Source organism: Protopterus annectens, chromosome 10.part0 (genome assembly GCF_019279795.1).
Source record: "Protopterus annectens isolate FY-2018-M chromosome 10.part0, PAN1.0, whole genome shotgun sequence".
Taxonomy (NCBI): domain Eukaryota; kingdom Metazoa; phylum Chordata; order Ceratodontiformes; family Protopteridae; genus Protopterus; species Protopterus annectens.
Genome location: NC_056744.1, coordinates 1,520,088,527 through 1,520,113,312, shown reverse-complemented (window position 1 = coordinate 1,520,113,312; position 24,786 = coordinate 1,520,088,527).

Genomic DNA, 24,786 nt, shown 5'->3' with positions numbered 1-24,786 from the left:
AATTAATGGAAAATAATAGGGATTTTATTATATCCCAGTATGAGAGTTTGGGGTGCCCTATTTTTCTAATGTTAGGAATAACACTAGGAAATAACACAGGAAATAACAATTATTCTATGGGATACCTTACAAAGAATAATAGGCACACCAACTTGATTAAACAAATAATTTGGAAGACTTGGCTTATTTTACAATCACATTTTGAAATTCAGAAATTAGTTGGTGATAAACCCCAGTTTATATATAAAAAGTGAGAAATTTAAAGCCATGCCTCTGCTACAAACATCAGGTTTTTTTGTTCAACAAAACATTCTGTGACTAGTAGAAAAAAAACATTTCTTTGCTATAATTGTACTTACTGTCATTATATTAAAAAAGTTTTTTTTAATTTAGTACCTTTATTACTTGTTCTACAGAGAATATTACTTATTTTACTGATTGTGTGAAATTTAAATGTTTTTATATAGGCAAAACCAACCAAAAATTTAAGGAGAAGACTGGTTCTCACCTTTCAGAGATATGTAGACACACTAATACTAATGCACTTAGTAAGCATATCATGGATTTTGATAATGATTATATGTTTAGGTTTAGAGTTTTGCAGAGAAAATACAAACATAAGTGAGTAGAAGATATAGTCAATCTGACAGATTTGGCAGAGTACAAATGGATTAATCATTTTAGGGCAGAAGCACCACCTGGTTTAAATAGTAAAAATTGTATTAAACCAGTTCTTAAGAATAAACAGAGTCACATATACGTTTTTACCCCAGGCACCTATAGTTATATAGATTTTTTATAGATTTTTACATTTATGGTCCTTTTATATGACTTATAGGGTCATAGATCTGCAAGTATAGAATACATAAAATTAAATGGAAATGGTGTTGAAATGAACAACTGCCCAAATATAAGCAAGAAATTTAATGAAGCACTTTTCGTTTGTCACTATGTACACACTTTTTCAGATGAAGTATATTTAAAAAATGCAGAATTTAAAAGGTAGTACAGCAGTCATGTGACCCCATACAACAAATCACTATTCGCTAGAATTCCTTTTAAAATCCCTTATGCAATAGTGTATTCATTACTATAACATGAAACCAAAACTACAACCCACAAATGAAAAATCAAAGCAATAATTAGAAATATCTAAGAATATCTAAAAATATTACTAAAGCATTCCTTCAGTAAAGTCACTAAAAAAGAATCCAAACACAAATCACGAATGTGAATACATACAGTCTTAACATAAAACACTGGATCAACTAATGCAGTAACTTGTTGCTTAGGAAATTTCGTACTCAGATTGCATATATAATAAACAGTAACACTTTTACTATAGCTTCTAAATTTGCAAAAATAAACGTCCATTATCTCACTAAACATTTGAACTATTATGGATCAGAGTGACTACATCACCCGAATGAAGGACATCCTACATACTGAAGCTTATACACCTGCTTCATTGAATGAGGTGAATACAGCTTATTGCTGCATAAAATGTTATATTAATGACCTATTTACAGAGGCAAAAATTTATGTTGTCATGTTTAATTATATGTTTATGTCTACCTGAGACATACCACCCTTGACTATATGAAAAGAGACATCATGGAGCTGGTATGAGCCTAGCATCGAGCAGAATTTTATCTTCTCCATGGACAATGCCAGAATATGAACAAAAGATATTGACTTTAATAATTGGCTTAGTTTCTGGTGTTATTCTAAGGGGCACAATATTTGTCAGCATGGAATGGAATAGTCAACAGACCACGCTGCTTTACCAGGGATGGTTTGCACCTCTCCCTCTAGGCTTTTGAATATTAGCTAAAACATTTTCCTCCCCCATAGTGCCTTTTTTAGGCAATTCCTAAATTAAGGTACTTCTGACATAGCAAATCAAAACCAAGAAAATCTAAAGGCACTACTGCTCAATGCTAGGAGTCTAAACAAAAAAGTCCACTCCCTAGAAGTAGTCTTCACCCTAGAGAATGCTGATGTCTGTGCGGTCAATGAGGCATGGTTTAAAGTCCGAGACAGCACACCAACAGTGCAAGATTATAATACCTTCCACACATTTAGACCAGCTACTTCACAGGCAGGGACTAAAGGAGGAGGCATCTCTATTTACATCAGAAATAAATGCACTTCAAGGCTGGTCAAACAGAACAATGCGCCTGAGCTGTTCCATGTTTACATCACCATAGGCATAATCCAATTCCACTTCCTTGCAAGCTATAGGTCCCTATCTATGACCCAGGAAATCCATAATACCATGAATTTAAACTTATTAGAAACACTAACCATCCAATCTAATATCGTTTTCATGGATGACTTTAATCACTCCACTATTAACTGGAATCCTACATGACACCAAATGTACAGGCACAGAGATTTCTGGATTTTGTAAACACAAATATACTAACCAGGGGTCCAACCATACTGGATCTGGTCCTCACTAATATGAGAGAGTGCTGCACACCTCCTATGTAATGTCTTCCCTGGTAAGGTCAGACCACAAAATGAATTCCCTGAAGTAAATAAAACCTGGACCCCCAGCTAAACCTGGAATATTCAGAAACTACTCTAAGGCTAACCTCCTGCTATTAAGTGATAACTTGGCAAAATTTCAAGCCCCTGTAGACACTCAGAACACTGTTGCCTATGAAACCCTGTTCAAGCATGTTAATAGCTGCATAGAGGCAGCTGTACCCTCCAGGTAGAAGTACAGAACTAACTCAAAAAACTAGCCACCCTGGTGAAATCACAACATCAATAGGCTGTATAACAGAAGGAAAAAAATCATGGCAAAAATTAGGAGGTGCAGTACCTAGCAGGATAAAAACACTCTCAACAAACTAAACAAACAACTCAGAGGACAAATAAAGTGTACTAAATCCAAATTTGAGGTATGCTTAGCCTCCCAGGCCAAGGACAAACACAAAGCATTCTTTAGCTATGTCCGCAACCTCAAAGGCAATGCACAATTGTGTGAAGAGCTCATTGTAAACTGAGCTACCTATAGTGAGCCAGAACATATAACAAACCTCCTGGCTGATAAATTCAGCTCCAACTTTATTCCTCTCTCCCCCTCAACCTTCCCTCTGGAAATGCCATCAAATATAACTCCCCCTGCTATCACTAGGGAACAGGTCCTTAATGCACTCTATAAGACCAAGAACACTGCATCAATGGGCACAGACAATATTCCAGGATGCCTTCTAAATAGCATGAAACATGACCTATCAGGGCCTCTGGAATTACTATTTAACTGTATCCCCCAAACAGACTTCGTGCCTCATGAGTGGAGAACAGCAACATTCATCCCTCTGCACAAAGGTTGGCCATTTACAGACCCTGGAAACTACAGACCCATAAGTCTCACTAGTCTTGTATGTAAAGCCGTGGAAAGAATTATCATGGAGATGATTAATAGGGATATAGTAAACCTCCAGACACTGGACCCAACTCAGTGTGGTTTTGTCAAGGGCAGATCATGCCTACTCAACCTGGTGGACTACTTTGAGAGGGTAGCCAAAGCAATGGATTAGGGAAAAATGATTCACAACTGCCTACCTTGACCTGGCCAAGGCATTTGACAAAATACCCCACTCAGGCATTGTTGACAAACTCAACAAGTTTGGTACAAACTCGTATGTCACCAGGTGGTTAGCCACTGGCTCACAGATAGGACCCAATGAGTTAGAATTGGGGATTCCACCTCTACAAGAAGGCCAGTCACAAGTGGCATCTCTCAGGGATCAGTCCTTGGACCACTCCTTTTTGGCATTTACTTCTCTTAAGTGAAGGCCAATGTCAGTGGTCTCTGGCTGACTACGTTTGCAGATGATTGCAAATTAGGAGCTGTTATTGAATCCCACACTGACACAAATGTTCTCTAGGAGGGGCTGACACAGGCAGACAACTGGTGTGAGAGCCATGGAATAAAACTAAATGCCAAGAAATGCATAATAGTATCCTTTGGGAAGTCAACTACCCCTGGCAACTATCATTTTAACAATGCATCCCTTAGAGGTGACCCAGTAGTCAGGGACTTAGGGACAAACATAGTAATCTAGCCTTTGACCATCATGTGTCTGCAGTAGTGTGTAAATCATTCTATGTTGCACAACTTATAAACAAAGGTATGACATCTAAGTCCAAGGAAGTTATTGTTCCACTGTATTTGGCATTCGTCAGACCTATCATTGAGTACAGTGCCCCTATTTCGTAGGCAAATCCAACAATCGGAATGTTCACAGAGGTTCCTCACTAAAAGAATACAGGGTATAAGTAAAATGCCATATGCAGACTGCCTTAAAACCCTAGCCCTATATTTTGTCTCCTACAGGTTTTTGAGGGGAGATCTAGGCCTGACATACAGTGCATTGTCAGACCCCACTCTGATGGACCTCCTGCATATCCACAAAACAAACAGCACCAGAATTACCCATTCTAAAGACTAAAACCTTGCCTGTGATATAAATAGGACCTGCTGGAGAGATAGGTATGTATCGCAGAGACTACCCCGTCTATGGAACAGGCTATGCATCCATGTGAAGCAGAGTTCCTCCCTAACCCTATTCAAGTGCAACCTGGACAATTGGATGGGGAACTGGAAATTCATCCCTGGTTTGGCACCTATGTTTGTAATGGACAAAAGCAACCTGTAAATGGTTCATCTCCCAGGCCCCTGCGTGTAAATGTTTCATCTCCCAAACCCCTGCTTACACTCATCGAGGGTATCAGAACTTATCAGAGATTTGGGATGCACGGCTAGACTTAAAAAAGCTCTTGTGGTTGTTAGCCTAGTAAACACCTATGAACCTATGAACCTATGAACCAACACCTTTTGGGGACAATCAATCACTCCAAAACTGTAAGATGGGACAGGGAGAGCAAATTAGTTTATAGCCTGGACTTTGTTCCTAGATGTCAAATCTATTTTCAGTATTAATTTTAGTCTTCTAAAATATCCCTTACTGAGTGTGAGGATATCAGTTATTGTCATCTCTGCTAGCATGTCTGGCTGCATTTTTGTAAATTCTTGTAAATAATTGTAAATTACCCTGTGTTATACAGTAAGACGCTGTCCGGTTCGATTCTCAGCTAGAGCGTCTTCTGCGTGAAGACATGCGCGAATGGGCGTACCTTCGTTGAAGGTTGTGCGTCAGGGCTGGTAACTTGGCACGTAAAAATCAACTACCAATTATTAGCAGACCAGAGTTCCGCAGTGGCTACCCCTAACCGGAAAAAGCTGAAAGACACAACAACAACAACCCTGTGTTATATATACCAGCATGACTAGCTATAATTTTGTAAATAAGTTTGTTTTTTTTATTATTACTGTGGTTTATGCAAAATGTTAGAATCAGTGTTTTCTAGCTGTCTAGCTGACCAAATGTACATGTTTTTTAAAATGAATTCTGAATGCAGGTTGTGCCAGTTAGCTGACCTGAAGGTGACGTCATCATGTAGCAGAGCTGAAAGTAATGGAATCTCCATGGCAGCTGTTTTTGTTTACTTTTCAAAAGTCTGAAATGAGAGAGTAGAATTCTCATAACAGCTTTCTGGGAATTTTCAAAAACATTCTGCTATAAAAAGCAGGTGGGTAAGTAGGTGTCAGGTCACCATATTTGAAGGACTGGCAGACCTTCTAGTGAAGGAACATGCTCTCAGCACTTTGCCTGAGGACATGAGGATCTGGTTGGCAGAGTGTAACTCTGCAAATGAGTTGGGGAGAAAAGGGTATCTCTACTTGGCAAATAGGACATCACTGCATAAGAAAGAGATACCCAGTACTGCACATGGACATAAGAGAATCCATGGAGGACAGCCTAAACCACTCCAACAGAGTTCACCATTAAAAGGGGAAGCCGTAGCTCTCAACCTTCCATTTCCAAAATGAGGAACACTAGCCCTCATAATGTTGAACAAATGGGCAAAATGTGGAACACGTACTAATGGCTTACTAACCACTTCAAGTAGGAAGGTCATTGGATGGTTAAAATATGCTGGTTTTACTTATAAAGAAGACCTTTCAATGAATTAATATGATTAATTTCTATTTACCATGGATTTCACTTATTCCTAACACTGAATATGTGACAGAGTCTTTCAATGCGGAACATTGAGGAACTTCGAGGAACATGAACTTTTTAAGACCCCCAAATGAGGTACGTTCCTCGTAATGAGGTACACTTGAGAGGTATGGGGGAAGCCACTAATTCAAGCACATAGTCAGGATCAGAGATTAGATGTTTCAAATGTAATCAGAGGGGCCATGTAGCATGCAAATGTCCTTTGAAGCAAGGTGAGAAACAAGTGGTGAGAGAGCCAGCAAGTGGGAAGGACAGAATGCCAGTGATAAGTTTTCTGGAAACAACAGAGGTGCCAAATTATCACCGCAATTTGTATCCTATCTTAGTGGATGGAAGATAGACCACTGCTAAGACAGACACAGCTTCTGATATAATCATTTTGAGGCCTGCAGTGGTTAAGGAGGAGCAGTACTTGCTTGGGCAGTCCACGCCAGTTAGCACTCTAGGAGGACTCCATTCCAAATACCCTTGGCTAGGGTTCATGTTGATAGGGAGGGTGGAAAAGGGAACAAGCAGGTAGGTGTATTTGAGGTTATCCATGCAGCTGTCCTAATAGGGAATGATTTTGATAGTGTAGTACCTTGTGTGCATTCAGTGACATGCAGAGAAATTTGAAGACTGTGATGTAGGTCTAGTTGCGTAGGGGAGAACCAGACAGATCGTATGCCTGAAGCTGGAGCTGGTGATGTGGTTACTTCATGGAGCGAGCTACATTGCAGCAGTGAACCTGAAGGTGAACCACAGCTACTGAAAGGTACTGATGTTCCTGTGGACATGGTGACTGCAAGGCCAGAGGTGAGTGGTGGTATCCAGGATGACAGTAAGGTATTGCTGGCAGACGATACTGGGCTTCCTGTGGAAGGGGAGCTAGGAGGGGTCACAATAGTAGAGTTGAGACAGGAAGAGCTTTCAGACCCTAACTTATGAGGCTTGAGGGAGGTAGGTAAGGAGGCACCTGATGCTCAAGAAAAAGGGGAGTCTGTATGCTGGAACAGAGAGTGGACCCTTGAGGGAGGGCTAGAAGATGAGGTAATATGGCAGTTGGTAGGGCCCAGAGCCTGCCTTCTGACACCTCTAGTCATAGCCAGTAACATTTCTTTTGTCAATAACAAAGGGGTACTGTGCAGAGAGTGGACACCTGAGGGAGGGCTAGAATATGAAATAACACAGCAGTTGACAGAGCCCAGAGCCTGCTTTCTGGCACCTCTAACCATAGCCCATGATATTTCTTTTACAGATAATAAAGGGTTACTGTATAGGGAGTGGACCCTTGAGGGAGGGCTAGAAGATGAGGTAATACAGCAGTTGGTAGAGCCCAGTGCCTACCATCAGGCACTTTTCTGAGGAAGACGTTTTAGACAAAAGCCTAATTAAAGTGATTTAAATGCTAAAGTTTCATATTTCCCATTTTTTTGGTGGTTTTTCATTGTTTTAGTTTGCTTTTTACAATCAGATCAAGGTTTGGTCAGTTTGTTTTGGATGTTTGTAGTTTTGACCTCATGGCATTGCCTAAAAAAGGCACTGTGCGGGGAGACAAGAGCCTTTGCCAGAAGCCTGAAGCCCAAGGGAGACAGATGCAGGCTATCTCTGGCAAAGCACTATGGTCTGTCAATCATGTCTTCCCAGGCTGTCAGGTAGTGGATCACCTTAAAATGACACCAGAAACTAAACTAATTGTTAAAGTCAATCATTTTCTGTTTGTATTGGGGCATCATTCTGGGTGAAGGTAGAGTGCTGCTTAAGGCTAGGGACATAACTACCTGGGACACATATTCAGTGAGCTCAATCATGTCTCTCTTCATATAGTCCAGAGAGGTACGTCTCAAGTCATTCACACCAATGTGGACTATGGCAGAGTCATAACATTACCTGTTGTTGAGAAACTTGAGTGTATGTGTGATATAGTGGATTCTGGCACCTGACAAACAACTAAGCATGACTTTCTCCTTATCCAGCCTGATGAGGGGACACATCTGTGTGTCTCACAATAGAGTCTCCTCTGAGTAATATGTTGGGTTTATGGTTAGACCTTAGTGGCTATGAAACCCAGGTGTGTGGACTATGTGTGGTGTGGTGGGCTGTGGAGTTTGCGTGTGCTTTTGCCTCAGAGGTCTCTTTTGTTTGGGTATGTTTTTAAGACCGCTGCATATTTGGGTGTGTGTTGTGTAGGTGTGGATGGTGTTTAAGGTGTGGTGTTTGTGTTGGCAGCCTACTCATTGCCAGATATACTGACTTATGAGGGAGAGAGCATAGATTATAGGTTCTTCATGTAATTACATCTCTCACAAATTGTATTCCTAGGTGGTAGTAGCAGAGGGTTGTCTGTGTACATGAGGCAGTTGCTACACTGTCACAGGATGCCCATATCAACCAGACTGGCAGGAGAAATCGTAAGAAATTGCCCATCCATATTTGTCAGAATTTGAGTGAGAGAGGCCAGAGTGAGCTAAGGGGGTAAAGAGTGGAAGGTCTAAAATGAGTACTACTAGGTGATCACACAAGTGCTATTAAGGGAAAATATGTAGCTGGAATACCTCACCATGGGTTAGAAACAGTGCAGCTGTGGAGTGTGACATGCAAATAAGCCCAAACCAGCTCAAATGTGAGGTTTAAATACCACAAAAAATACAGAATTCTAGAAACAGAGACATCTACCCAATCCTACTAGTCCCTGCTCTCTTTACCAATCAGCTTGTAGCAGACAAGGTCCAGACAGCCCAGCTATTCTCACTAGCAGAGAAGATAGACCCCTATCAACCCAAGATGGCTGCCAGATCACAGAAGGCAAACACAAGATGGCTACCAGAAATACAGAAGGCAAAAACAAACAGCTCTGGATGCAGCAAACCTGTATCCAGACTATGCTACTCAATTTAAGGATTAAGAACACAGTAAAACTCACAGCAAAGCACAGATTAATCACTTACAGACAAAAACAGAACCCACAGTATGAAAAATACAGTTAAACAGTAGTGGAATGTAGTAAAATGCAGTTAAAAAGTAATGAACTGCAGTAAATAGCAATGAAATACTACTAAACTCTGGAAGGTTGCTGAGATGTTCATTATCCCAAAGGGCATCCTTGTAAACTCGTATAATCCAAAAGGTGTTACAATACCTGACTACTCTCTATCAATGGCCATCAAAGGTACCTGCCAGCATCCCTTGGTCAGATCAGTAGTGGTCAGATACTTAGTCTGACCCAACTGTTCTAAGGCTTCATCTGTTCTAGGCATAGGGTATACATCTGACTCTGTGCAACTGTTTAGCTGTCTGTAGTCTAAACAGACTCTAACACTACCATCTTTCTTTGGAACCAATACTACTGGGGAAACCCAAGAATTCCTGAATTACCCCCAGCTCCAACATTTCCTTTATCTCCTCCTTCAAAGTCTGTTTGACTTGCTTTAGCACGTTTAAGGAACTTGCTTGATAGGTCTTTGGGGTCCCGTATCCACATGGTACTGCACAAGGTTAGTACACCCAGGTTTCCTGTGAACATGCCCTCAGATTCCTGTAACACTGCTCGTAAGTCTTTAACCTGAATAGGGGATAACTGCTGCGATATTGCTACCTGTGCCACAGAAGTGTCAGTCTGAGCCTCAAGGTCAGTCACCAGATCCCCCGCAGACTCCTCCGGCTATCCAATGTGAATACTCAGCACCAGGACCTCCCTATCATAATAAGGTTTCATTAGGTTAACATGATGCAACTCATGTCCCTGCCTTCTTCCTTCTAAGTTTACCATGTAGTTAACATCACCAACTTTTGCAATCCCAGGCCAATAAAAGTAATGCATGATGCGTCTCTTGGTACTCTTTATGCCCATATGACTTGTAAAAGGAATGTGATGGACTATGGCTAGAGGTGCCACTGCCTCAGAAAAGTATCATCAAACCACTTAAGACTTGAGGGTTGGAGATTATAAAAGTAGATTAAAGAGTTTAGAAACTAAGTGGCAAATAAAACTGAATGCTGATAAATTTCCAGGCTTGAACAAAGCTATACATATTAAGTGTTTTTTTAAAAAATAAGAGACTGTAAATCAAATAAAATGTAAATTGTTTTATGTTATTATTCATTTGTTATCCTATTATAAATTATGGTTTATAATTTGAGTTATATAATTTTGAAATGTATGTGTTAATTTAATTCAATAGGTGATTGGTTGTTTGTTTCCATTTAAACAGAAGTGTTAGTAGTTTGATGTTACTTTTCTGAGGAAGTCTTTTTAGACGAAATTGTAATTAAACTGTTTAAAATGCTAAAGTTTCATGTTTCTGTTTTTTTTTTGGTGGTTTTCGTTGTTTTAAAACTACCAACATGAAAATTTCATCAAAACGCTAGGAGTCTAAACATGAAACTGCACTCATTTAAAGCATTCTTAACCCTGGAAAATGATGACATTTGTGCAGTCACAGAAACCCGCTTCAAAGCTGCAGAAACCACCCCAGCCATACCAGGTTACTCATCCTATCATACTTTCAGACCCTAAACCATGGGCAGCAAAGCAAAAGTAGGTAGAGTTTCAATATATATTAAAGACATACACACCTCCAGGCTAGTCAAACAGTATGATGCACAGGAGACACTCCAGGTGCAGTTAACCATTGACAAGACCCCTATTCAAATCATAGCTAGCTACAGGCCCCCAAGTTTAACTCAAGATGCTCACTCCACCTATCTGGACCTCTTTGAATCTATCAAGATTCAACTCTTTAACCTGATCCTGGATGACTTTAGCTATCCAACCATAGATTGGAAGAACTACTCATGCCAAAACACAAATGCCCAGAGATTCCTTGATTTCATCAGTGCAAATGCCTTGGACCAGCTGGTCAACACACCCATAAGAGGTGATAATATCCTGGACTTGGTATTAACCAACATGAGTAACCACTACAGCATCCCTTCAATGTCATCCTCTCTGGTAAGATTCAACCACAAAGAGGTTACTTTTGAAGTTGCCATCTCCCCCAACCTGCCTCCCCCAGCTAGGGTCAAACAAAAAAACTTCAACAAATCTGATTACAACCTCATGAGGGAAGGTTTAAACAGATTCATATCCCTGTCCCCCTCCATAGGAACTTCCACAAATGTCCAAACCTGCACCTAAGTACTATATGAGCATTTATATAACTGCACGGAATCAGGAATACCCAACAGGGCAAAATCCTCCTCCTCAAGGAAGAGTAAACCTGTCTGGTGGACATCTGCAATAAATAATCTCCATAATAAAAGGAAAAAAAATGCTATCCAGGACCAAGAAGGAGCAAGTCCCTAATTGGAAGCAATCTCTCCTTAGCCTGAACATGCAAATAAGTGCAATAGTGAAATCCTCCAAAGCAAACTTCTAGTCCAAACTGGCCACATCTGCTAAAGACAATCATAAGACCTTCTTCACATATGTCCGCAGTCTCAAAGAAAGCACTCAGATCTGCTCAGAACTGGTGGTCAAGGACACCACATACACAAATGCTGTGGATATAGCCAACCTGCTGGCAGACAGGTTCAGCAAAAACTTCACCCCTTGTCCCCTCCATTAGTAAATCAAGACAGTCCCAACACATGCCTCCCTCCCCTTATCTCTAGAGAGCAAGTCATCACTGCCCTCTCAAAGGCAAAAAATAAATCCTCCATTGGACTAGATAACATCCCAGACTGCATCCTACATGAACTCAGGCAGGAGCTTGCAGAACATTAGGTACCATATTGAGCCAAAGCCTGAGGACCAGCTTCATTCCAGCCTAGTGGAAATCAGCTGCTATGATCCCTTTGCATAAAGGTGGAGTGTCCATTAATCCAGGAAATTAGAGACCTGTTACCCTAACTAGCCTGATCTGCAAGGCCATGGAACAGATTATCATAGACCTCAGTAACAAGGACATTGACAACCTCCAAACACTTGATCCCACACAGTTTAGTTTCCTCAAGGGGAGTTCATGCCTGTTAAATGTGGTTGACTTCTTTGAGACAGTCACCAAAGCCATGGATGAGGGAAAGATGGTGCACACCACCTACCTTGACCTGGTCAAAGCCTTTGTTACTATTCCCCACTTGGGTATAATAGATAATCTCTCTAAACTAGGCATCAATCTACATGTCACCAGATGGGTAGCAAACTGGCTCACTGATAGAACCCACCTAGTCAAAATAGGAGAAGCCACCTTATGCAAGTAGTCCTGTAATGAGTGGCATACCCCATAGATCGGTCTTGGGGCCTCTGTTTGAGATCTACTTTTCTGATGTGCAGGCCAAAACCAGTGGGCTATGGCTGACCAAGTTTGCAGATGACTGCAAGCTGGGTGCTATCATCAATTCACTTAGTGATGTGGGCATCCTCCAAGAGGGTCTCACCCAAACAAATGACTGGTGCCAGAAACATGACCTTAAATTGAATGCCAAAATGCATCATCATTTGCTTTGGGGAGAGTGACATCCCACAATTATCACATGGGTAACAAGGTCCTAAGCATGCAATCAGTAGTGAGGGACTTGGGCACCCAGGTTGATAGCAACCTGACTTTTGACCACCATATTGCCATTGTATGGAAGGCTTTCTACATGGCCCACCTCATTAGGAAGGGTATCTCATCCAGGGACAAGGAGGTCATAAAATCCTTGTATTCTTCCCTTATAAAACCCATTATTGAGTGCAACACCCCTTTTGGCATGTACCTCACAAAGCACATGCAGCAGCTGGAGTAACTACAGAGGTTCTTCACCAGAAGAATCCAGGGCCTCAAACATCTGCCCTACACAGATAGGCTAAAAGTCCTGCCCCTCTAGCAGTCTCATACAGACTCTTCAGAGGTGACCTCTGTTTGGCATACAAAGTAATCCAAGACCCCACCTTGATGGGACTGCTGCATATCCACAAGTCAAACTCCACTCGAGTAACCCACACGTGAAACCTCAACCTGGTCTGTGACATAAATAGGACTTGTTGGCCGAACAGATTTGTGTTCCAGAGACTTCCCCTTCTGTGGAATAGACTCTTTCTCCATGTCAGGTAGAGTACCTCATTATCCCTTTTTAAGTGCAACCTGGATAACTGGATGGGGAACAGAAAATAAACCCCTGGGATTCCACCTTTGTCTCTGCTGAACAGGGGCATTGGGTGCTGACTTGTCAGAACATGGGCTAAATTCTTGGCTAGGCTTGTAAGGGCCTCAGGGCCAATAGCCTAGTAACTTCCTATGATCCTATGATATCTTAGTAGAAGCAAGGGATTATGCTGTCACTTATTTGGATGATATTGTCATTTACCATCATTCCTGGCAAGAGCAGCTTCAACATGTCTGGGAGGTCTTAGGTGGATTAGGAAGGATAGGGGTGATCATCAAGTTTAGTAGGAGTCAGGTGGGTATGGCGGAGGTTTCCTACTTAAGACATAAAGTAGGGAGTGGTAAGCTTAAGCCAGAACCTGCTGAAGTGGAAGCTATTCAGGTCACCTGTCACCAAAAAGCAGGTGGCAGCATTCCTAGGAAAGGCAGGGTACTATTGGAAACTTGTGCCGAACTATAGTACAATAGCTGTGCGCCATGCTGACCTAACAAGGAAAAACAAGCCTGATAAAGTAGTGTGGACCACAGATTGTGACAAGGTATTCTGGAAGCTTAAAGAGGCTTTGGGAGGACCCCCTGTATTAGCCAGTCCAGATTACAGAAATACCAATGCAGAGAGATTCTCAAGACAGGGTGTGAGTTGATACATTTTCAGTCAACCCAATTTTTCTCAAGCAACGATTTTCTAGGGTCACTTGAAAATCTAGTTTGAGTCTTTAAAGGGGGAGAAATATGAGGATATCAGATATAGTCATCTGTGCTAGCATGTCTGGCTGCAGTTTTGTAAATACTTGTAAATAATTGTAAATTATGCTGTGTTATATATGCCAGCATGACTAGCTATAATTTTATAAATAAGTTTATGTTTTTTCATTATTACCTTGGTTTATGTAAAATGTTAGAATCAAACAGTGGGGAGAATTTAATAAAACCTACACATTTTTCCATGTAGGCATCGCACTGTAGTGCTAACATGGCTGTGAACAGGTTTAGATTCAGTGCCAACTAGGAAACTTCTGTGGAATGCAAATCATCTCATAATCAGATGAATCTTATGCAAATGAGGCAGGTAGAATGATTCAACAAGCAGATAGGCAGCCCTGCAGACCCAGTGTCAGCGTCCATAGTGCACATGGAAAAATTCCATTTAAAGGACTGTAGGCAGACAAAAGGGGCTGTAAAAATGTAGGTAGATTGACAGAAATGGCATAGCACACACAGATACGAGCAAAACTATCCTCTCTGTGTTCCAAAAGTTGCAGTAAATATATTAATTTTTTTTTTAATAATCTTGGGATGTTTGCACAGCATGCCGCAGTACGCCAACATGCCTTATAAAAAAAAGTGAAAAAATCAAATATTAATATCATGACACCGAAATGTATTACAGAACCTTGGGTGCAGTATCTACAATGGTGCTTTGGTGCTGTTGCTAACGTGGAAGGGCTTGGAACCGTGTAATATCCAGGTTGTGAGCATGGATCCCTATGCAAATGAGGTGGAGTTACTGAATAGTATAATGGGGTAATCGTGTCTGCAGATCCCCTCTGTGTAGCCAGAGAATCATGTTGGTGTCCACAGAGGAGGTAACTGACATCAGAAGAGGGTGTGTCTACTAACTTCTGAGCTGATTGAAGCATAGCTGCTTCTGTTTGCACGGTGTGCCAATATGCTGAGTGTGCAAGTCTGAGGGGGGTGTACACTGACTGCTAAGCATTGTTTACCTATGGGGCACGCATTTGCACAGTGCGCCGCAATGTTCAAAGTATCTAAAAGGCCAATGATGTATTAATTAGTGTTGATCCTTGCTTAACTCAAACTAGGGCCATTAAATGATGTCAATGATATATTAGGCAGGTGCAATTCATCATAGGTACCAATCACAAAGGCAGCACCTATAGTAGAGCACTATAAAGTATGCATACACCCTACAATCTGATTTTCCCCCATAATCTGCACCATTGGAGTACAGACTTGGAAATTTTAGCTGAAAGAATGCTAGTGGCTGCTGCAGGTTTTCTACATTTGTATGTGTTAGATCCTGAAGTCAATGCTGCTGCTGCTGATGCTGACAACAAGCCTAGGCAGAAAAGGAGAAGAGTGTTCAGTTCCAGGTTAATCTTCCAGGAGCTACATAAGTTGGAGATTGTAGAGCGCCACAGGGTGGACAGGGATATGCTACAAGAACTCACTGAGCTCTGCCGCCCTAAACTCAGGCCCAGAGCCAACAGAGGGGAAACCATCCCAGTGGAAACAAAGGTATGTGTAGCCCTTAGGATAATACCCACAGGTACTTTCCAAAGACCAGCTGGGGAGGTGATGGGGGTCTTACAGACATCAGCATCCAGGGTACTCCACCAGGTCTTGGATGGCATGCTACCACATGCCAGTGAGCATATATATTTTCCCTCACCCCTGAGGTGAGGGCTATCAATATGCAACACTTCTACCATGAAGCACACTACCATGAGGTATTGGGGGCCATAGATTGCACTCATGTACACATCAAGGCACCACCTGGTGAGGAGGGTAGAATCTATATTAACTGCAAAGTGTACCATTCCATCAACTGCCAGATCATGTGCAATGCCCAGGGCAATATCATGAATGTGTGTGCTGGCATCCCTGGCAGCTATCATGACTCCCATACCTGGCATGCATCACAACTGTACCAGATGTTTGTTAGGGGGGACATCCCACATGGTCATTTAGTGGGGGATGCTGGCTACACACTGGAACCATGGATGATGACACCCATCAAAAATGTGCATACACACACACACACACACACACACACACACACACACACACACACACACACACACACACACACACACAAACACACAGGGAAGAACACCATAATGAGGCACACGCACAAACTAGAAACATCATAGATCATGTGTTTGGGTTGCTGAAGTCATGGTTCCGGTACCTTGATATATCTGGTGGAGCCCTGCAGTATTCTCCAGCCACATGTGCACATATGGTCACAGTATGTGCAATGCTACACAGTATGATCCTGCAGAAGCATCTGCAGCAGGATCAGCATAGGGAAGGGATACACAGCCCCCCAGCAGTGCCTAGGTCACCACAGCCACACTCACAGGAGGACTTGTAGGAGGAGCCCCCTGATGATGTCCATGTAGGCAAATGTAGATATGCCCAGTACACTCTGGCATTGGCTAAGAGACAATGCATAGCACATTCATTGACAACCTAGGGCCCCAGGGACTGATACCTTACTCCTACTCACATACATATATTACAATAGCTAATGCCAGGCAGCCCACACAACCTGTACCTATCAATGGATTGGCTGTGTACTGCTTGCTTCAAGTAAAAACCAAGATGTCTAAGGCAGTAAAGGTCCTGTTCAGACAAAAATCCCAAAATACAGCAAAAAATCAGTCCAGGACCAAACACGGCTCCAAGTTAAAACCACTCATTCCCTCCAGTACAGCTCTTTTGATTGTGCACCTTTAGCTCCTAGTGGGCATGGCTTGAGTCTTTAAAAAATAAAGCTATCACCTTACAATTCTAACAAATACTCATTGACATAGGTCAAATATCAATACAATTGTGTTTGCCATCATGTATGCTTCAAGATACAATATTCTGATACCTTGTACAGGGCATGGGTTTGGAATTATTAATACAAATATGAACAAGCAATATTTGACACCTAGAGGAGCAGTAGGGGTAACTGCAGATGCACCTGGAGGCATCACTCAGATGTAACAGACTAAAAACACAAAAAAAGGGTTAACGCTTTCATGCCCTACAATAGGCACTTCCTCATGTCTGATGAAGTGCCTATTGTAGGGCATGAAAGTGCTAAGTGTGTTTTTAGTCTGTTTTATTAAAAGTGGTTTTAACCTGGAGCTGTGTTTGGTCCTGGACTGATTTTTTTTTGCTGTACTGCTTGCTTCACACAGAGTCAGCCCTGAACTACAGTTCTGTCAACTGCTGCATTCTCAAGGTAAGTCTCTAATCTATACACTAACTGTAAGGATTACTATATATCACATGTATGGATCTGTTGCTGTTATGCAAGGAAATATAGTGGCCTATTTGTTCAAAGTTAACATCCACATGGAACAACTGATACCCAGTCCAATAGTATGTGTTCCTTAATTTTCACTAGGCCTCATGGCTGGAATATTCATGATATCAGGCAAGAGAGATTTTAAACAGTGGGCACACATGATATTTGGACTACTGTCTACCCAAGCTGATCATGTGCTGTTGTTCCCACACCCCCAACACAGCAGTGTACCCATATAACTGCTTTAACAGAAAATCAGCTATGGTATAGCAGTGGACCAGGCAATCTCAGGGCTGTAACATAGATAGTGCTCGCACATAGATCTGCCCCCCCCCCACCCAAATGACTGACCACAACAAGGCTTGCTGATATCAACAAGCATTATATGTTCTAAACTGATAATACTAGCAGACATGAGTTGTGTCTCATACATTGGGTACTATGATATGTAGTGTCTACCCGTACATAGGTAAGTGTTCTAATCTACATATAACTAACTTACAGTATGTGTGTGTGTGCCTTGGCATGTCCTGTATGCAGTGAGTGGAAGTGACACTAGACTGAATGTGGCCATGCTTGTTTGTGAGGCTGTTACAGCAGTATACATCAGGTCTATATTATAATAGCAAATGCTTAAAATAGCTAATGCTGTATAATCGACCCCCAAAAAAATGAAAACACAAAATTCTGAACAAATGGAACAGTGATTTTTTTCCCCCAGGGAAAATAATCACTGGTCTGCAAAAAAAAAAAAAAACCCAAACAAAAAATAAAGTGGAGGGCTGCCCACACACCACCTACTTAAATATACCAACTTTGAGATCACACCACATTGGAGGAAATGGCAAAGTCCTGAAAATGGCCCAGTTGCCGTTCTGTGTCTTTGGGATATTGCCATTTTGACATTTAGCTGTCTATTAAACAGTGTTTGCTATATTAAGCATTTGCTTATTTAATAGGGAGCCATATACATCATGTTATGGAGCCATAGCATATGCGACTTAACTAGCATAATGGCCATACGGCCCTCACAATCAGATACATCTGAATACCCCTCAGTACAGGACCAGCACATATTGCGCCAGTCCAAGAGAGACTCAGGCAGACACCATGTGTTGAGATGACGGCCGCCCAGCCAATCAAACAGATAGCATGTGTTGAGGTGCACTGAGGTGCTCTGTGTATCATTAGGCAGGGTCTTTTGCAAGAGTGTGCTTATATCTGCTAGACAAATGTCTCCCACAAGCATGTAGTACTAATGTCACATACTAGGGTAATGTCCTTACAGTGGGCCATCTGTCTACTATGTTCTCTACAGATAGGTAGCCTATGCACTCCAGCAAGTTCACACCTTGCCCTGTAGCAGACCTTATCATGTTATGAATGCATGAGGACAATGACCTCCACCATTGTCCTTGGTAGACTGTCATACAGATGAGAACCTATGGAGCCATGTATGCATACTGCTGTCCCTTGCTGAAGTCATATTACTGCTGTGCTAACATGCCATGCTATGCCACTTTACTGCCACTGTGTGTCCATAGGGTATCCCCTCAGACTTCTGGAACAGCAACACACATAGGTCTGTGACATACCTGTCATTGTGTAACAATGCCACCAGTACAGCATACAACATAAAGGTCCACAAAGTATGTTGCATACTCATGACACATGCCAGCATACAGTGTATGTTGGTGACCACTACAAGTAGCATGGCTACTGCATTACACAAGTACATGTCAAGTAATATATTCACCCTGTGGATCAGACATGTAGCTTCATTCCCCTGCATTGATAGGAAGGATGACAGGGATGTGGCACAGGTATCATCACTTGCACAGGGTGATGTGTGGGTGTGTGGGGGAGCTGGAGGACTAGGCTGGCCCAAACAATTGACAGCATGTGTGTGAGTCAGGAAGGGGAGATGTTTAGATGGATCATGGAGAGGTGCCATGTGTGTCTGTAGGTGGCCTGCATGTGACAATGTTGTGTGAGTGTGTGTGTATACACAGTCAAGCTCAGTGCTAGCCTTACACTTGTGTATGTTGGACAGCTGTGGACCATACATGGTACAGTTGACAGTTCACTGTCTCCAGCCATGAGCACAGGAACTGACTCTGCCAGGAGTTGCACTGGCACCACCATGCCTAAGGTCAGACGTGGTGCTAGTACCTAACTGTGACTGTTGTCTGCTGCGACCATGCCCCCAACCGGGCCGCCCAGGAACACATGCCCATGGCTTACCATATTGTAGTGTGGACAGCACACTCCCCTCTGTAGTGCTTGATGTACTGCTACTACAGGACCATAACTGTGCTTGACCACGTGGACTATTAACAGATGGTGTTGCTGACCTACATCCATGGGTCTGCTGCCCATCTCTAACCACACATTCCAACAGAGACAATATGCGGCCCAAGACAGATACTGTCTCAGCCTACCATCTGTCTACTGCATCAGTGAACCAATCCAGGGTGTCCCCAATGCAGTGGAGGCAGTTGTGGATGTCAGACTGTGCTGCATCCATAACCTTAAGCATACGTCTGGTGTTCTTTTCAGAATGTGCCTATGCCTCCATGATGGCCTGAAACATGCTCCAAGTGACCTGTGATGTAACACTTGCAACAGGTGGTGGATGGACAGCAGTCCTCCTATGAGCACCCCAGTCAATCTGTCTGTGTGGGACCTTGCCAGCTCTCTGGCTATGGCCAGTATCAACACTCACTGAAATCATAATTGCCACACTGGCCTGTTTAATGTCTCCACACTCTGACTGTCCCATTTTTGAGGCCTGTGGGGACTGGGTATGTGTGGGCATACTGACTATGTGCAATGACAATGGGGACAGAAGAGGGATGTCCACTTCTGGGACATATTCAGCCCCCAACAAACCCACTTGTGCTTCACTGTGGCCACCATCATCATCAGAGTCTGAAGAGACACTGACATCAGGTTGTGTGGGGGAGAGGCCCTAACTCCCCTGGTCACCTGTGGAAACCAAGACAAAAGTAGTACATTACTACCTGCACTATTATGTATGGAAAATCCACAAAGAGTCATAATAACGAGGATCCATAACTGCATTACCAGTCTCACATCTTCTCATCTCCACTTTCATGCACAACAGACTTCCTCACAACAAAATGCACATTCTACTCAAGTCCTTTTTTAACAAATACATCAGGTAAATAACATGACAGCCAAGTACAATGTACCTTTTAGGTATGCAATATGACACTATACTTGATAAAATAACACATAAAACCCAGTACACCTATCTTAACAAATATATACAAATACAAGTTTCAATTCCTAAGGTATGTACCATTGACCTTTTGGTACATACAAGGGATGTCAGATTAATTGCGTAATGTACACCAGGAAGCTTATTCACTCTGAACTATAACTGCAAAAGTGTTTCTGCTCATTCAAATACACTCCTAAGATTACCTACTCTAGGAAACTTAGGTAACGGTTCCAGACTGGAACATACAACCGTTCTACTCTGGTTACCCACAAGATTACCTGCACATAGGGAATTATCCTGGCCTTACCCTTACTAGCATGTATATGTTCCATAACAAAACAGTATCAATCATACCAGAAGCAGGACCACGGCCTTGGACAGCTCTTGACGGACCCGTAAAAAGGTGATGGTGAGGTAATTTCAGTACCACTGCATGTTGCAGCACACCAAGATAATACCTGCATATATCTCACATGTACAGTAGCTACTGTGTTACTTGATGTATTGCTGACATTCTGAGTATGTGTCCAACTGAGCTAAACCTCCCCCACAGCACATAAACCTGACACCCACGTTAAGGTATGTACAGCCTGACAAAATGAATGTGAGTATTATAGTGGTGATCACAGTAAGCCTAACTGCATGCTCCTCTGCTGTGGACACCCACCTCCACGATGTATGTGTGATGGATGCCTGGGACCTGTCATGTGTCCCTAGGTTCAGCAGGAATTCCTCAGTGGCCGTGAGTGGTTGTTCTGTTGCAGGCCCTCCACCAGTGGTGAAAAGATCCCTGGCTACATCAGCTGCCCTTTGTCGTGCAGCATTTACCATGTCTGTAGTATGGTGTTGAACCTGTTCATATGTTCTGTCCTGGTGGCCAGTCTCATTCACATCCTGGATGAGGTCTACCCACAGTGCAGCCCGCTGTTCCCTGTTATGCCTCTCCCTGGATAGGGGGATGTGATGATGCTGCCATAGTCCTTGAAGTATTAGTTCATTCTCCACATCTGAAAAGTGGGCATGCTGTCTGCGATACATTAGTCCTGAAACACACCAAAATGGAAACACATTATAGGGATCAAGGACATGGATGTCCACTATGTACAGATACAGCCAGAACAAAATGGATGCCACTATCCACCGCTTGTTCACACATATCATACCCCACAGTGTGACAACATACTACATGTGTGGATACAACCAAGATAGTACCATTACTGATTTAGTTCCTGGTGTGCCATGAAAGATTCTGCTGTATGATCATACACCCAAACACTCCAGTCCACTGTGGTATGTCCCCTAAGGCCAATCACCCAATAATATGTCATAAGACCAGTGCCAAACAAATAGCAGTGTGCTATTACAACCACTATATTAGGCCAGTGTGAAACAATGACAAAAGACAATGCAACACTGATATGTTGTATGTCCCCTGGATGTGTAAGACAGCAGGATATCAATGACATGTCATTACCACAGGTATAAGACAGGCTTACTGCTGCTACTAGTACTGTTTCACAAAAGTGTTCTCTGTGTGAAGAAAGTCTCATACAGAATGTTTGCCCATAGCCAGCTGCTTACATTTTAACATGCTTCTCATTAGCAGGTAATTGCCTCTAAACTAATATGTGACTTGGATATGCTAATTGCAGCAAAAGGAGCTGAGTTGCATTATCATTAGCCAATGACATGCAACCACTGTGCAATATATAAAGCCTTCATGTAGACCAGGGCCTCTTTCTTAGCTGTTGAGATGGACATTACTGGGGTGAGGAGACTACATGGCAGAGGGTAGGTCTGTAGCAGAAAACCTTTACATAGAGCTGTGTGTATCACAGGCTGCAGCTGCTGGTGCAGGTAATAGACATAGGCAGTGACTGTGAGCACTTTGGTGGACAACAGGCTGTAGGTGTATCTGTGTCAGCTGTGTCAGCTTTGTTGTAGAGGTAGAGCCATGGTGAGAGAACCCTTTACACTCCAATTATGGGATGTGTTTAAGGTACATATGTTAGGCAACTGTGTCAATAACAGAGTACTAGGAGACATATAGTAATGTTATATGTGATGTGTGTCCCTACCTGCAGGCCTGTGACTTCCAGCAGTGAAAAGCAGTTATTTAATTTGTAGTGCTTTGTGTGGATAATGAGTCATTCATTAATTGCTGTCTTCACAACAATGTAATTGAAATGCAACACAACACTGGATTTGAACCCAGGACTGTGTGTGCAAGGCATTTAACAGATTGAGTTTCTGAGTCACTGCTACAGTGGGTGCATTTGCAAGATATATGTGCACTCATACAGGCTGTAGCATACATTTTCTACATCCATCAGTATGTGCATGGCTTTATATGGATATATTTCTAGACCAGAATCCCAGTTGAATACGTGTTTTGCCATGAATGCCTTAGCAGGTGACTTTCTACATGTTGCTGATAAAAGGGCACATTTAACTGCTATCACAGGCCTCAGCTGCATCCATTATCATATCTTTGGCTGTCTGATGGTGTACTATTGCACCAGAGTCCAAGGTACACTCCCATTTATTCCATTATTTTTTATTCCAGTTTGTACTGTGTGGCATGGCACACATGCCTAATGACTGTATTTGGCAATTACTATGTTTTGTTCAAACCACATGTTTTAGTTAAGAGTTGCGTGGTGTGGTGAGTTAATGCAGTGTGCTGCAGGTGTGATGGGATTGGGTCCAAAACATGGGAGAGGCGTTTATTTTGTATATGTCTTACAATGTTAGAAACACATATAGTCATTATTGCTCTAATCAGCTGATCTTAGCAAAGCTGTGCGATGTGGCACATCATGCACCACTGCACTAAAAAAAAATAAAGAAAAGCAAAAAAGAGGAGATAGGAAAGTGGTGAAATGGGGGCAAGTGGGGGAAAGCATAGTGAAAGGCATGGAGGGATGTTCAGGGAGGGTGTAGGAAAGAACCATAGCTATCCCTTTCTTGTACAGCAACAACTGTGCACATTGATACATTTGTAGATAAATTTGGATTTTCAGACCCCAGAGAGAGGGGTGAGTACAACATAGCTACATTGTGAAGCCAATTTGACTGAATTATATGTGTTCAGTGGGCATGTGTACAAAATGGAAAGCTATGTATGGGACAATATTTTTTTTTGGGACAAGTATCCAGTTTTTTTTTAAGATGAGAGTGAAATGTTGGGAAAGGGACATAGGTATGTGTGTGGATGGGGTAAGTTAGGTAGGCAAGGATGCATTTGCAAACAGACAAGAGAGAGACAAGACAGCAGACAGGGGTGGTGTGTGACACATGAAGGGAGTGAACATCTTGGATAGGGAGGTTGTTGTGGTATCCAAGTCCCATGTGTCTCCAGACTGCAGCAGGGTGACTCATGTCCCCACCATTGGGACTGTTGCCAGTGCTCCATCACTGCCCTGAGGATAGCTGTGCTGGAGACTGGGCACCAGGGTGAGGCTGCCCCATCAGGGTGGCCAGCATACCCTCATCTGGCGCAGGTGGTGGCCATAGCCATGGTGGACTATCCTGTGCACCAAGACTGGCAGCTTCACATGGGTGACAATACCCCCTCCACCACCGCTCCCAGAGGGAGGCCGGGTCCCCTTCCCTGGGGCAGTACTACCCAATGCCACAGGTAGTGCAGGGGTAGCAGAGGGGGCACCACCGGTCTGGGTCCCAGATGTGCTGGGACCTGGTGTCATGGCCAGTTGAGGCAAAGTAGGGGGATCAGTCTGAACTGGCCTACCTTGATGTGCTGTGGTAAATCAGGTATAGCAATAAACTATGGTTAGTAATAACCAAACCAGTATTAGTATTAACAGAATCGAATATCATATTTATTCATCCAGATACATATTAATATATATTATGTGCAACACAACATTAAATAACATAACAGTCAGTATGGTAACATCATGCCAGTACAAAGTAAACCATAGGGCCAACAAAACAGTTAGTTTAACAAATATGTTAATATTGCATCATAATAAAACATAACAATAATCAATCACATTTTCCAAAATATAGTTAGTTAACAAAATATGTTATTATTAAATCACAATAAAACATAACAATAATGAATCACATTTTTCCAAAATATAGCATTAATACTAGCAATAATAAATAAATGAAAATAAGTAGTGGAGACAGAGAGAGAAACATTCCATTACTGACATTACAGATTATATCCCTGAAAACACTGAAATATATACTCTACAGGTGTGTAGTGTCAGGTTTGAGTACGCTGACTACAATTCTCCTATAACTGATGTAGCACATACATACCTCTCATGTTGTTAGCGTGGGTCCGTATGGGCC